This window comes from Triticum dicoccoides, chromosome 3B, assembly GCF_002162155.2.
Source record: "Triticum dicoccoides isolate Atlit2015 ecotype Zavitan chromosome 3B, WEW_v2.0, whole genome shotgun sequence".
NCBI classification, from domain to species: domain Eukaryota; kingdom Viridiplantae; phylum Streptophyta; class Magnoliopsida; order Poales; family Poaceae; genus Triticum; species Triticum dicoccoides.
The window spans coordinates 89,642,735-89,656,253 of record NC_041385.1 but is presented as its reverse complement, the minus strand read 5'-3'; the positions used below and the strand labels follow the sequence as shown (position 1 = coordinate 89,656,253).

General features: G+C 44.6%; 1 pseudogene; it reads right to left on the bottom strand.

Moving 5' to 3' along the window:
• Positions 1-8,532: 8,532 nt before the first annotated feature.
• The window catches only part of LOC119274936, a 7,966-nt pseudogene continuing 2,979 nt past the window's right edge, over positions 8,533-13,519 (bottom strand).

Sequence of the window (13,519 nt, the reverse complement as noted above, 5' to 3'; positions counted from 1 at the left end):
GCCTCGAAGCGGCGAGGGTTGCGGGAATGAGCCGAACCGAGTTCACATCCACGATCTGAGAAGTCAGATTGTGGGTTGTTACCGACTCATACGTTCCACGCGGCCACGCATATATATGTGGGGCGTCTTCCAACCCTAGCCGTCACAAATCATATCGCATCTCTGCCTCCACGCCCACTGTCGTTCCTTTGCTGCTGCTGCCACCAGCGACTCCATCCCATCGGTCGACGGGACAGGTCTCCGAAAACCCGGCTGTACGGGAGAGGGGCGATTAGGTTTTTCGGAAGCGACTACTCGCCACCAATCCACGCTTCCTCTACGCCTTCGCATCAACATGTCTCAACCGACTGTCTCGATACCGAGAAGAAGGCCGCCGAGGATGCCGATGTTGCCACCACCGCCCCTGTGGGCTCTACCTGGTTGATCGAAGGGTATAACATGTTTATCCCTCTTCCGCTTATTTTTGTCTTAACAGTACTAGCTATGTGCGTAGATATTTCTACTATATGCATAGTGCATGCTTGGTTTGTAATCAGTATGTCTGTCACATTGTCAATGCCATGATCGTAATTATTTTTTGGATTAATTTAGTCGAAAAACTGCCTATTTACTCAGCACACCTGTCCAAATATATGCTACTTTTGGTCAATCATGGGTGTAATTCCTAGTCACCCACTTCCTATTTAGCGCTTATAGCGCCAGTTTGGGCAAGCCCATTAGGCAGTTTTTAGCGGGAAGCTCCTCCAGTTTTGGGAAGATTTTAGAAGATTCCTGTGTCGTTTTTCTCCTTGTTTTTCTAGACCTAGTTTTGTTCGGTTTTTCTTTTCCCCTTTTTCTTTTAACCCTTTTTCCTTTGTCCTTTTTTTTATTTTCTTAGTTTGCTTTTTTCGAAATCATGAATGTTTTTCAAATTCGTAAAGATTTTATTAAAATTCATGAACTTTTCATGAACACGTGAACTTTTTTCAAACCCAAGAACTTTTCTCAAGTTCCTGAAGTTTTTCCTAAATTTTGTGAACTTTTTGGAAATTATGAAATTTTTAAAATTCATGAACTATTTTAAATTTGTTGAACTTTTTTTAATAAAAAATCAACTGTCAACAGCGCAGCGTGGGTGCCAGTGTGGACGTCAGTTAGCTAGGCAGCGCCAAAAGCGATGACGAGGAAGACTCTCCTAGTCAGCCTATAAGATAGATTCAACGTGTCCTTTTTCCATGGAAATTATTAGCATGGGCTCATGGGCTATTTGGGTCAATGCAAAGTATCATATCTTCAGCAACATTGTGCGTAACTTGTATACATGATGAGATTGTTGGTACGCGAAATCGCCGCGCAACACTAGGATATTTGTCGTGCTTTCGTGACGACGAATGATTGCTTTACAAGCAAAGCAACAAAGATTTCCTCGCTTTCGTGAAGAAGAACCGGCCGCTTTTCAGCGCAAAACGGCAAAGATCACCAAACACTAGGCTGCTAGGGCTCGGCAAGAAATAACGATCGAAAATAGACGTACATGAAAATAGAGTTTGTATTGATAGATCGATTGGTATCTTTTCATTCAATCGGAGAGGACCTTATATAAAGGGCATGAAGGACTTGACGTGTACAACCAAAACATCAATTCCCTTGATTCGGTTACAAGTACAAAGCTGTACCTACCATATGTGCTTGCTAATTTGTATCAACGCGTAATAGTTCCAAGTCCCAACTATACTCACGTACAGATATGATTTTGGTCCACAAGGAAAATAATAAAATATTCCGGCAAGGTCGTTAATTAATCACACCATATAATAATGATTGATAGTCTATGTTGCACCTTCTCCTACGTGACTCCATAGCTCCTGCCAAAATTCTTTAGCTTGGTAGCCGAAGCTTGTTAGGATAAGCAGCGGCATTTTAGGTTAGTGTATCATAATATGTCCAGAACTTGTTCTTAGTCGCTGTTAATCCTTGCAAAATTTCATATATTTTTCCTGGGTAAATAGCTTCAGTGTGCCTGATCTCTTGATGTGTTATCTACACTGGACTAGACCACGCCTGCATTTTGAATTAAACAACCAGAGTATATATATGTATGAACCAATAATTCGACCACATTAATTTAAATTAATTTGGCTGATCATACAAACTATTAGACAAATTACACCATGAACACATGCCCCCCGTTTTTGGTATAACTGTATTCACCAAAAACATTGTCACATTTCCATAGGAAGGCTTCGATAACTTCACCGACCATATAATTTGTTTAGGGGTGATGTCCAAATAGCACATCGGCCAATTTCTTCTTTAGGAAGATATTCAAATAATATCTCAGCCGAATTTTCTTAGGGCGATATTTAGAATAATATATCGGCCACATTATCTCAAGCCCCCTTTGACATGCTAGGATACTAAAAAAAATTAATATTTTCCATGGGAGATTTTGGCAACTTCTCCACAACACGCTTCTCCCTCCATGTCATCTTCGGCACCATTGGTTTTTGTCGATCGAACAAGAACTTTTTTTCGGCTATCTCTTCTTTCATTGTAAATGCTCGTAGTCGCTGGACACGCCGTTTCTGAGTGTGTGTGAGTCCCATTGGACACCACCGAGTTCCTGGTTTAGTCCCTAGTGCAGCTGAAATAATTCTGCTGCCCCCAAGTCTCTCGGCCTATATTGTCGTACTGTTGTTACGGGAGCAAATATTTTGTCGTTGGCCGAAGAAATCATCCGCTGATCATATGTACTCGTAGTTCCAGATTGCCCACTGCCTCCACTGAATATATCGGCACATGCATCAGTCGACTCATTAGTACTAGCATGTACAACTTCCTTCTCTAAACGTGTGTGCACCTTAGCCTCTAACTCAGATGCATCAAGGTCTCTTATTTTGGATTATTCTCTACACTTGCAGCCGATTGGTGTTCACCAAGTTTCAGAGCATTAGAAGCATCATTTGAACTTTGCATAGACTTAGATTCAGCATGCCTCATCGGCATCCACACAAACTTCTTACCACCTTTATGAACTATGCCATTTGTATTGTGCCTCCTACGCGATTTTGAAGTTCCCGAGACCAGTCTGTCATCATTACCACGGATTACATTGCCATCATGTGGTCTCACTTCCTGATTAAACTGAACCCCTTTTCATGCAATGATTTTCTGTACATAGGCCCTGCTGGAATCCACTCTGGTCGAGAATAACATACTGGCCTTGTAGGATATGACGCCCAAGGATTAAAACCCCACGGAGGAAACTGTGGATAAATAGGAGGTGCACAACCCCAATATGTTGGCTACATTGCAATATAGGGTTGTTTGTCATATAAATCTCTTTGCCATTGCTATGACCGCCAGGTCCAGAAGGAGATCTAGGACGCTTATTACCTTCAAGCTGGTTAAACACATTGCTGGTCTTGCGCGAAGTATACTTTTCCAACAATATATTGCTAACTGATGGCTTTGGTCCTGGAGCTTGTTTCGTTCTTCCACTGACTTTCCACACTCCTACTTCTGGATTTTTTGGTTTGATCATCCTTGGACGAGCATTATTATCAACAACATTTTTCTCTCTTGTGGATTCGATCTGATCCAACCGAATAAGCATTTTCTTATTCTCAAGCTCGACCACATTGATAGGAAAAGCGTTACTATCGAGCTTCATTTTAGAACTTTCTGTAAAAGTCAATCGTCCTTCATTAATGGTCGATTGCATCTGTCGATGAAACATGTTACAATCATTAGTAGCATGAGGGAAAAAATTGTGCCACTTGCAATAAGCTCTCCTACCCAACTCTTCTAGAGGTGGAATTACATGACCCTCTCTCACTCTAATTAATTTATTTTGCAGTAACATATCAAAAATTCGATCACACTTACTAACATCAAAAGTGTATTTAGTTTCATGTCTTCGAGCAGGTGTGGGTTTCAAAGCAGAGCATGCAAAGGGTTTTGACTTGGCGCTTGAATCCATTCGGCTACACATATATTACCGTCAACTTCACTAGCCAAATTACTATCATAATCGAAGGTATTACCTACATGGTTGTCCTTCTCATTATCAGTATTATCTTCAAACTGGCTATATTGTTCAATATCCTTAGTCCGGTTTTCCAGTGCCAAAGCTTTCTGCAAAACTTGATTAACATCTAAAAATTTATGTCCTTCTAATTTATCCTTAATATGAGCAAGCAAACCCGAAAAGGCAAGATTGCTAAGTCCTTTTCGGCTATGGTCAAGCTAAAACATCAGTTTTTTACATCTCTAAACCTCTTAATATAATCATGAACGTGTTCATTATATTTCTGCCTAACCATAGATAAATCCAAAAGCCGAAATTCAGGTTCATCGACATGAAAATAATCATGAAATTTTTGCTCCAATTGTGCCCATGTTGAAATAGAATTAGGAGCCAGCGATGTAAACCAAGTAAATGCAGGACCAAACAAAGACAAAGGGAATAATTTTACTCTATAAACATCTGTTCTATTGACCTCGCTGCATTGTGCTAAAAATTGTTCAACATGCTCAAAAGTGGATATACTATCTTCCCTGTAAACTTAACAAATTCTGGAATTCTAAAACCACGAGGATATGGCATTGAGTCGAAGTAAACAAGGTATGGTTTTTGATACGCACGTGCTTTACCCTTAGGTTCTAAACCAAATTCTCTTAGTATACTAGCAAGCTTATTCTTAAAACTATCATTCGGCTATAGAGAACTGGTTTGTGGAGCAGATGGAACGCTAGCATGTGATGGAAACTCCGGCAAAGAATTTTGAACTTGTGATGCTTGCAATGGAGACCCATTAAAATATGAATCGGGTACCGGCCCGCACGGAATCCCGGTACCGACAGTGAACAGCTGTGGTGTATTATATGCTACAATTTGATAAAAAGGTTGCTGTAAATTAGAATTAGAACTAGCACTTCGGTTATTGCTGTTGTGATTTTGTGGAACCGAAGTTGACATAGCAGGAGCAACCATGCAAGGCGTAAAATTATTAGCCGAACTGCTCACATAGTTCCAGCCACCTTGATCACTATTTAAAGGAACATGGGGCTGCACAACGTTATTAGCCGATGCTCTAGGTGTATGAATATTACTAGGAAAGTTAGTAAAGCCACTATTCTCCATCGGCCTTTTCTCAGAATACTCGTCGTTGATTTGCAACACTAACGAACGAACATGACTAGGTAAATTATTTTCAAGATCTTTATGAAACCGCTCCTTAAATTCATCAATTCTATTAGCTACTGATTGAGTAATTGTGTGTCGTAGTTTTCACATCAGAATTGTACTTATTAGATACGCACACATCAATTAGATGACAAATTTCTTTGTTTGACCTTTTTACCTTGGTGTTGATCGAATCTGAAGTGTTCGGCACATGTACCTTCTTGACGACGCCGACCCTTGTCTTATGGTATCCAGTCAACTTCAGTTTTAGTCGCCCATCCATCTCTTTCTTAAGCTCTTGTTCAAGCTCGCGCCGATCATCTTCCGATAGATCGTCGAGTGTGACGACGATGACGTTCTCCAGGTCGACGTCGCTCCCGTTCCTGGACTCCGTACTCATCGTGTGCCTCTTCTTCTTCCCGTCCCCAGCGGAGTCGCCAATTATGTTGGCACGCGAAATGCCGCGCAACACCAGGATATTTGTCGTGTTTTCGTGACGACGGACGATTGCTTTACGAGCAAAGCAACAAAGATTTCCTCGCTTTCGTGGAGAAGAACCGGCCGCTTTTCAGCGCAAAACGGCAAAGATCACCAAACACTAGAACTGCTAGGGCTCGGCAAGAAGTAACGACCAAAAATAGACATACGTGAAAATAGAGTTTGTATTGATAAATGGATTGATATCTTTTCATTCAATCCGCCAGGACCCTTATATAAAGGGCACGAAGGACTTGACGTGTACAACCAAAACATCAATTCCAAACCGAACAGGACAAATCCCTTGATTGGGTTACAAGTACAAAGTTGTACCTACCATATCTGCTTGCTAATTTGTATCAACGCATAATAGTCCCAAGTCCCAACTTTTTTTTTTGAACTGGAATCATATTTATTCCATTAACCAAAGAGCACAGCAGCATCGCTGGCTACCAAGTTTTGCACAAAATCAGGGGCACTATTTGGCTATAAAGCTGGGAATGATAGCCCTGCCCTGCACCATACTTTGCTAGAGGGTCTGCAACTTTATTACATGCTCTTGGGCAGAAAGTAATACGGAAAAAATTAAAATTTAGCTGAGTAAAATATTTAATCTCCTTGAAGACAACACCATTTATCGCCATATTTTGGTCGACCGAAGCGCTTGCACAAGCTGGGATGCATCTGTTTCAACGTGGACTTCTGATATACCCCATGCCTGGGCAGCCTGCAAGCTCTCGAGACACGCCATTGCTTCTACATGTAGAGGGTCTTGGACGTGCAGCATGTATCCAGCGCCCACCCCAAGCGCATGTCCTTGACTGTCACGGACAATGAAACCCCATCCTCCTGTTGCTAGGGCGTCATTCATACTTCCATCAATGTTAATCTTTAGCGCATTCTGTCCTGGAGGTTCCCAACTACTCTCTCGCATTGTTATAGAATTTTTCCTCGCACCAACAAGCGTTGCATCTTCCACTGCACTCCTATCCTCCTCACAACACATGCCGTGCTTCTCAGCGGCTGACCTACAATTTTTTTATTTCTTGTATCCCACCACACCCAGAGCATTGTGATACATACGAGTCTTTTGTCCTCTGGCAGTGCTAGTATTTTGGTGACTATCTCCTTCGCACCCTCCTCATCAAGAAACTGAATTCTAGTTTGCTCCAACTGCAACTCCCTCCATAGTGGTTTGACATATTTACATCTTAAGAAAATGTGCGCCCCATCCTCATCCTTACGCCCACAAACTGGGCAAAGTGTATCCACTTCCATGGCCCGCCGAGAAATACTCAGACGGTGCGGAAGGCTATTATGAGCAAATCTCCACAAAAACTACTTAACTTTCTCAGGGCATTGGATCTTCCAAATCGAGCTCCATCTAAATTTGTCTACCCACGTACTTGATTCACCCGTCTGCCGTCGAGCCTGCCGTTGCTGATTATCCCTAATCATGCGATATGCTGTTTTGACAGAAAACTGTCCATTAGGCGCAAAATGCCATGCCCACGAGTCCACGAAATCCTCAAACAAGGGCAGCGCCAATATGGCCTTCACATCCGGCGCCCAGAACAGCTCCCGAACCAAAACTTCATCCCATGTACCGTTCACTGGATTAATTAGTTCAGGCACCTTCTGTAATACTATCTGACCCCTCGGCGTTATAGGCTTCCTACAGTCATCTCCTGGTAGCCACGGGTCTACCCAAATATCAGTTTCTTCTCCGTTGCCGACCCGTTTAACCAGGCCATCCTTAAGTACTGTGATTCCTTTCAAAATACTCCACCAAGCATATGAAATTCCTGGTTTAGGCTTGGCGCTTACTACATCACCATCTGGGTAATATCTAGCTCTCAATATCCGAGCACAAAGCGAATTAGGATCGGTCAAGAGCCGCCATCCTTATTTTGCTAGCATCGCCAAACTGAATGTGTGCAACTCCTTATACCCCAGACCTCCATCTTCCTTTGCTCTTGTCAAAATTTTCCCAACTTAACCAATGAGTCTTCATTTCGTTCTTTTGTTGTGCCCACCAGAACCTACACATCATCGTATTCCAAGTCCGAACTATACTCACGTACAGATACGATTTTGGTCCACAAGGAAAATAATAAAATATTCCAGCAAGGTCGCTAATCACACCATATAATAATGATTGATAGTCCATCATGTATTGTTGCACCTTCTCGTACGTGACTCCATAGCTCCTGCCAAAATTCTTTAGCTTGGTAGCCGAAGCTTGTTAGGACTTGTCTAAGCAGCGGCAGTTTAGCTTACTGTATCATAATCTATTCAGAACTTGTTCTTAGTGGCTACTAATCCTTGCAAAATTCCATGTATTTGTCCTGGGTAAATAGCTTCAGTGCGCCTGATCTCCTGATGTGTTATCTGCACTGGACTATGACCACGCCTGCATTTTGAATTAAACAACCAGGGTAGATATATGTATGAACCAATAATTCAACCACACTAATTTAAATTAATTTGGCCGATCATACAAACTATTAGCCAAATTACACCATGAATAGAGATGTTGTAAAAAGAATTTTTTTTGCTTTATTGGAAATTCAATATGTGCCCAGGCTCACATGCTCATGGACGATTAGTATATGAAAATAAACTGATTTTTTCGCAACTAACATATTGCATATGTGTAAATTTTCATGAAGAAGTGACATTCGTGGTGGTGCTGTGTGAAAAATATCCGTTATCTAAAAATAATATTGGAGCACCAATTTTTTTTCCAGATCACCACTACATCAGTCCTTCATCAAAATTTACACGGAATTAGAACACATGGACACATTTGTTGTAAAAAATCAGATTATTTTGAGTTTTTTAAGTGTTCATATGGTGTACACTTGCTCGCCTGCTCGGGAGCTAAATTGCCTTCCTCTGTTTTATTCTTTTCTTTTCAGCTCATATATATGCCCAGAAAATATTTTAGCAAGAAAAGAAATAGGTGTGGTCTTTGGATCAAACTGGTAGCTTAGGTGTCACTCAAACTCTCTGGAAGTGGCCGGCTTAACCAAACAAGGATAGCAGAGTGGCAACCATGGCGACAGACATTGCCGTGATCCGCGCCGGAACTCTTGCGAGGTCCCGCCTGAGGAACATCCCTTGCAGCAGCGGATAGCTCAGTGCCGCGATGTAGCAGAGGAGGAACAGCTCGCCGGGCATGTTGCCGCCCCTGCCGACCATCTTCCAGACCCCGCCGACGAGCGCTGCGGCGTTGAGCAGGCAGAGCGTGGTGGCCGGCAGGAGCAGCGTGCTGCATCCGGCGAAGTCGAACACGCCGTCCCGGTACAGCCTGTCGTCGGACGCCTTGCTGGTGAGGTCGAAGTCCACCGCCCGGCCCCCGGCGCCGTCGACCAGGTTGAGGGCGACGCTGAGGCAGGCGAAGAGCTGGCCCGTGACGGCGTTGAGCGCCCAGAACCTCTGCTCGTTCCAGCACGTCCTCGCCGCCAGCCCACGCTTGGCCACCGACACCTCCACCAGGTGCTGCAGCGACGACGACACGAACACGGCGGCGAACCAGAGCGTCGAGGCCTCCGGGAACGACGTGCCGCCGCGGAAGAAGCAGAGCTGCGGCACGATGGCGTAGCAGAGCACGGGAAAGGCGTACAAGGCCATGAAGGCGTAGTAGGCGAAGCCCATGCTCTCAGGCACGGAGATGGCGGCGGCGGAGGCGAGGGGGCAGTGCCTGGAGAGGCCGACGGCGAGCATGCCGGACATCCACCGCTTGTTCTGCACCAGCGCGTCGTTGAGGTTGGTGGGCACGCTGCCAAGGAACGGCGGCCTCGACCCCGTCGTCGGGAAGCAGTAGACGGACGTCCACCCTCGGCAGTAGAGCTGCCGGTAGCCGGTGAAGTAGTCCTCCACCACCGACTGGTACAAGAAGCCGACCTCCTCGCCCCATTCGGTGCCCGTCTCGTAATCACAGCAAGCCACCAACTCTGCATCCTGCGGAAGAGCATCACGTGCAACAATGGTGCTCCCTGTCCCGGGTCGGCGCAGCGACGCTATGTGACCATTCGAGACGCCGAACCTCCTCTTCAGCTCGCCGACCTCCACACCAGAGAACTGATCTTGCGAGCTGGCCGGCAGGGCGCCGTAGATGGCGTCTCTCCTGGCGCAGAAGCCGGTGCCGGAGAGGATCGGCCCCCGGAGGCCGTCCAAGCCTTTCCACCGCGTCTGCAGCCGGGCGGTCCAGGCACCAAGAATTCAAGATTACTGAGTTAATTGCACAGAAGTACCACAATTCGGGCATCACATGCAAATTGGTACCATGATTGCTAATCTTTGCGTGTCAGTACCAACATTCGTTTAATTTTTTGCAAATTAAGCTAAAACGCGTATTTATACGTATTGACAGTGTATCTGACCGTTGGGGCCCATACGTCAGTTGCCGACGTGGCATATTTTTTCCAGAAAACCCCTTGGCTTTACACGTAATCACATAAATGCCCATTTTTTCGCAGGAAAACCGCCATTGAGAGGGACTTTTTTTTTGTTCGCAAGTTTTTCGCGGACTCGTTTGAAAGTTTCCAGCGAATTGAACAAATAAATAACCGGAATGAAAAAACGCGCGCGAGCGCGATTCGAGCCTTTCCACCGCGTCTGCAGCCGGGCGGTCCAGGCACCAAGAATTCAAGATTACTGAGTTAATTGCACAGAAGTACCACAATTCGGACATCACATGCAAATTGGTACCATGATTGCTAATCTTTGCGTGTCAGTACCAACATTCGTTTAATTTTTTGCAAATTAGGCTAAAACGCGTATTTATACGTATTGACAGTGTATCTGACCGTTGGGGCCCATACGTCAGTTGCCGACGTGGCATATTTTTTGCAGAAAACCCCTTGGCTTTACACGTAATCACATAAATGCCCATTTTTTCGCAGGAAAACCGCCATTGAGGGGGACTTTTTTTTTGTTCGCAAGTTTTTCGCGGACTCGTTCGAAAGTTTCCAGCGAATTGAACAAATAAATAACCGGAATGAAAAAACGCGCGCGAGCGCGATTCGAACCCGCGACCTGCAGGTCTGCCGCCAGGTCCAGCGAATTCGAACCCACTACGCCACAGCGTCGCCGTTGACGTAATACAGGCGAAGACTTTATTATACTAGGGCACACGCTGGGCCGGCACGCTGGGCCGGCACGTGATACAGGCGAACTTTTTATTATACAGCGTCTGCCGCCGACCTGCATATCTTTAGAAAATTGTTCAACGTATTTAAAAAAATGTTCAGCATAAATAAATAAAATAAAGGAAAAACAGCACATCATCAACAGGTTTCGAACCTGCAACCAGCAACACGCAAGCGGAGCGCGCTAGCCACCAGGCCACAGGTATGCTCTGGTTAAAAGGCGGGCAGGACCTCCAGGCCACAGGTATGTTGAACAATTTTCTTAATATATGTTACCAAAATTGTTCAACATATATTAAGATTTTTTAACTTATATTGATCATTTTTGTAATAAATATTCACCGCGCATTATGTAAACAAAATTAATAGATGCAAAATGATCATAACATTTTTTAAGTTTATAGTGAACTTTTTATTCTGCGATATTTTTTGTAAATAAACACTGAACATTGAACATTTTTTTATATACAATGATTTTATATAAATATACGATGAACTTTTTTGTATTATAAAACCATTTGTCACCTATATATTGAACTTTTTTAAAACGATGAAAGTTTCATTCTCGGGTTCATATTTCTATTTGTCAAAAAATAACACATGTAGATTTGGACGAATGTTGATACTGACACGCAAAAATTAACAATCGTGGTACCAATCTGCATGTGATGCCCGAATTGTGGTACTTCTGTGCAATTAACTCAAGATTACTCAACGTATCGTATACTACTTCAAAATGTTGCCAAAAATGCATGCATGGTCGATTGATATTTCTTACCCAGAAGATTGACCTGAGCTCGTTGGCGTAGATGTCGCTGGTGCTGAGGTTGTGGAACATCTGAGGGAACTGCACGAAGGCGAGGTCGGCGCGGCGGCGGCCGTCGAGGTGGAAGCACATGGCCTCGAGGATGGAGCTCCGGCTGTTGCAGTACATGTCGCAGTCCAGCACCATCACGTACGGCGAGTTGCTCATCACGCTAGACACCCGGAGCTGCATTGCGCAACAACGACATGATCAGCTCTGGCAAAAACACACGAATGTACGTTCTGATCGATGAACAGTGGTGGAACTCACAAGGACGTTGAGTGCGCCGGCTTTGAAGTGGTGAGTCGACGACCTCCGCTTCCCGCGAGACACGTAGACCAGCAAGGGCGTGGCGTCCTCATCCTCCTCGCCGTCGCCAGAGTTGCTGTTGCTGCTGTCTTGCTCATCGCCGGTGATGATCTGACGTGCATGGTGAGGATATATTACTGAGACCGATCGACCGGGTGTGCACCGGCAGCTTCGAAATGCGATGAGGGACACACTTTACCTCGACGTGAGCATCGTGATCTGCTTTTGTCCAACTCTGAGAAAGAGCTGCGTCGCTCATCACCTCCTCGACACCCTCTTTGAACGTCTCGTACATTTTCTGCAAAGTTGGAAGAAAAATATATTTCAGGGCTATGCCGTCGTCGGTGTTGCTACACGGGCGAAGCGTGGACCACTGCTGCTACATCAGGCGCCCTAGGATGCTGCGATGGGCGTGCCGGCGGGTTGCAACCGGCAGCTAAGGGAGCTGCAATGGCTCAGCGGAGCTGGAGTTTGCTGGAACCAACCAGCATCACATTTGCTGGAACCGGCGAGCATTTTTGCTACGACTGCAAACTGTCCATGCTTGAGCGAGGTACCGCCTGCACGGCGGTGAGCCGAGAATGCTACAATCGGCGCGATAATAATTTACAACCGATGAGTCATTTTGCTGGAATGGGCGAGCCATTTTTCCTGCGATCAGCGATGGCGAGCTATCTTTGCTCGAACCGGCATGAATTTTTTCTACGACTGCGTGCATTTTTGCTGCGACTAGCAACCGAGATGAGGTACGCTGCAAGCTCATTGATGGGTGCTACGACAGGCGACCGATGCAACCAGAGCTGCAACCACGGGTACATAATGTCGCATGCGTGGAGCCAGTGAGAAATGCATGAGACGACTGCAGCAAGGGCGGCGACCGTCGGGTGCATTGGCGGTGCTTTGAGGTTGGTCGCCTCAGTCGGCCATGACGAGTATCGATGGCGGCCGCTGCTCTTTTTTCCGCTCACATCAGATGTGACTTTTGAGGACAATAAAATGACACTTGAGCCCAATCTGATCGGCTCGAAACAATGGAATTTGATGCATAGGATGTGACCAGCGGGGAAGTAATATATTAATTAAAATATTTAAAATTATGGAAATATATTCATAAAATATATAATTCAAATAAAAATATTTTTTAATATATCACAAATAATAGGACTTCTTCATGATCTATTTAAAACATTCATTGTGTATTGAAAATTGTTCATTGTATATCTAACAAATCCATTGTATATTAGAAAATAGTTCACCTATATTATAAAACGTTCAAGGTATATGAGAAAAATGCTCAATGTGTATTTGAAAAGTGTTCTTCATATATTTGGAAAATATTTATTACATAGAAAAATATTAACAATTAAAAACCCAAAAGAGAAAAACAAAAAACCCAGAAGAAACTAGATAAAAAAGAGGAAAAAAGCCATGTGAGAGATCGCGTTCGCTCTTGGCCGGCATCAATGCGGAGCGGCTGCTCTACAACAGCATGAATGCGGGCAGCTGGCGCCGAGCGGGAAAACACGCGAGCGAGGGAATAGGGTTTAGGGTGGTCCAGGTTAGTCAGGAGCGGACGTGGCAGCGATTCAGACTCCCGCAAAGCCC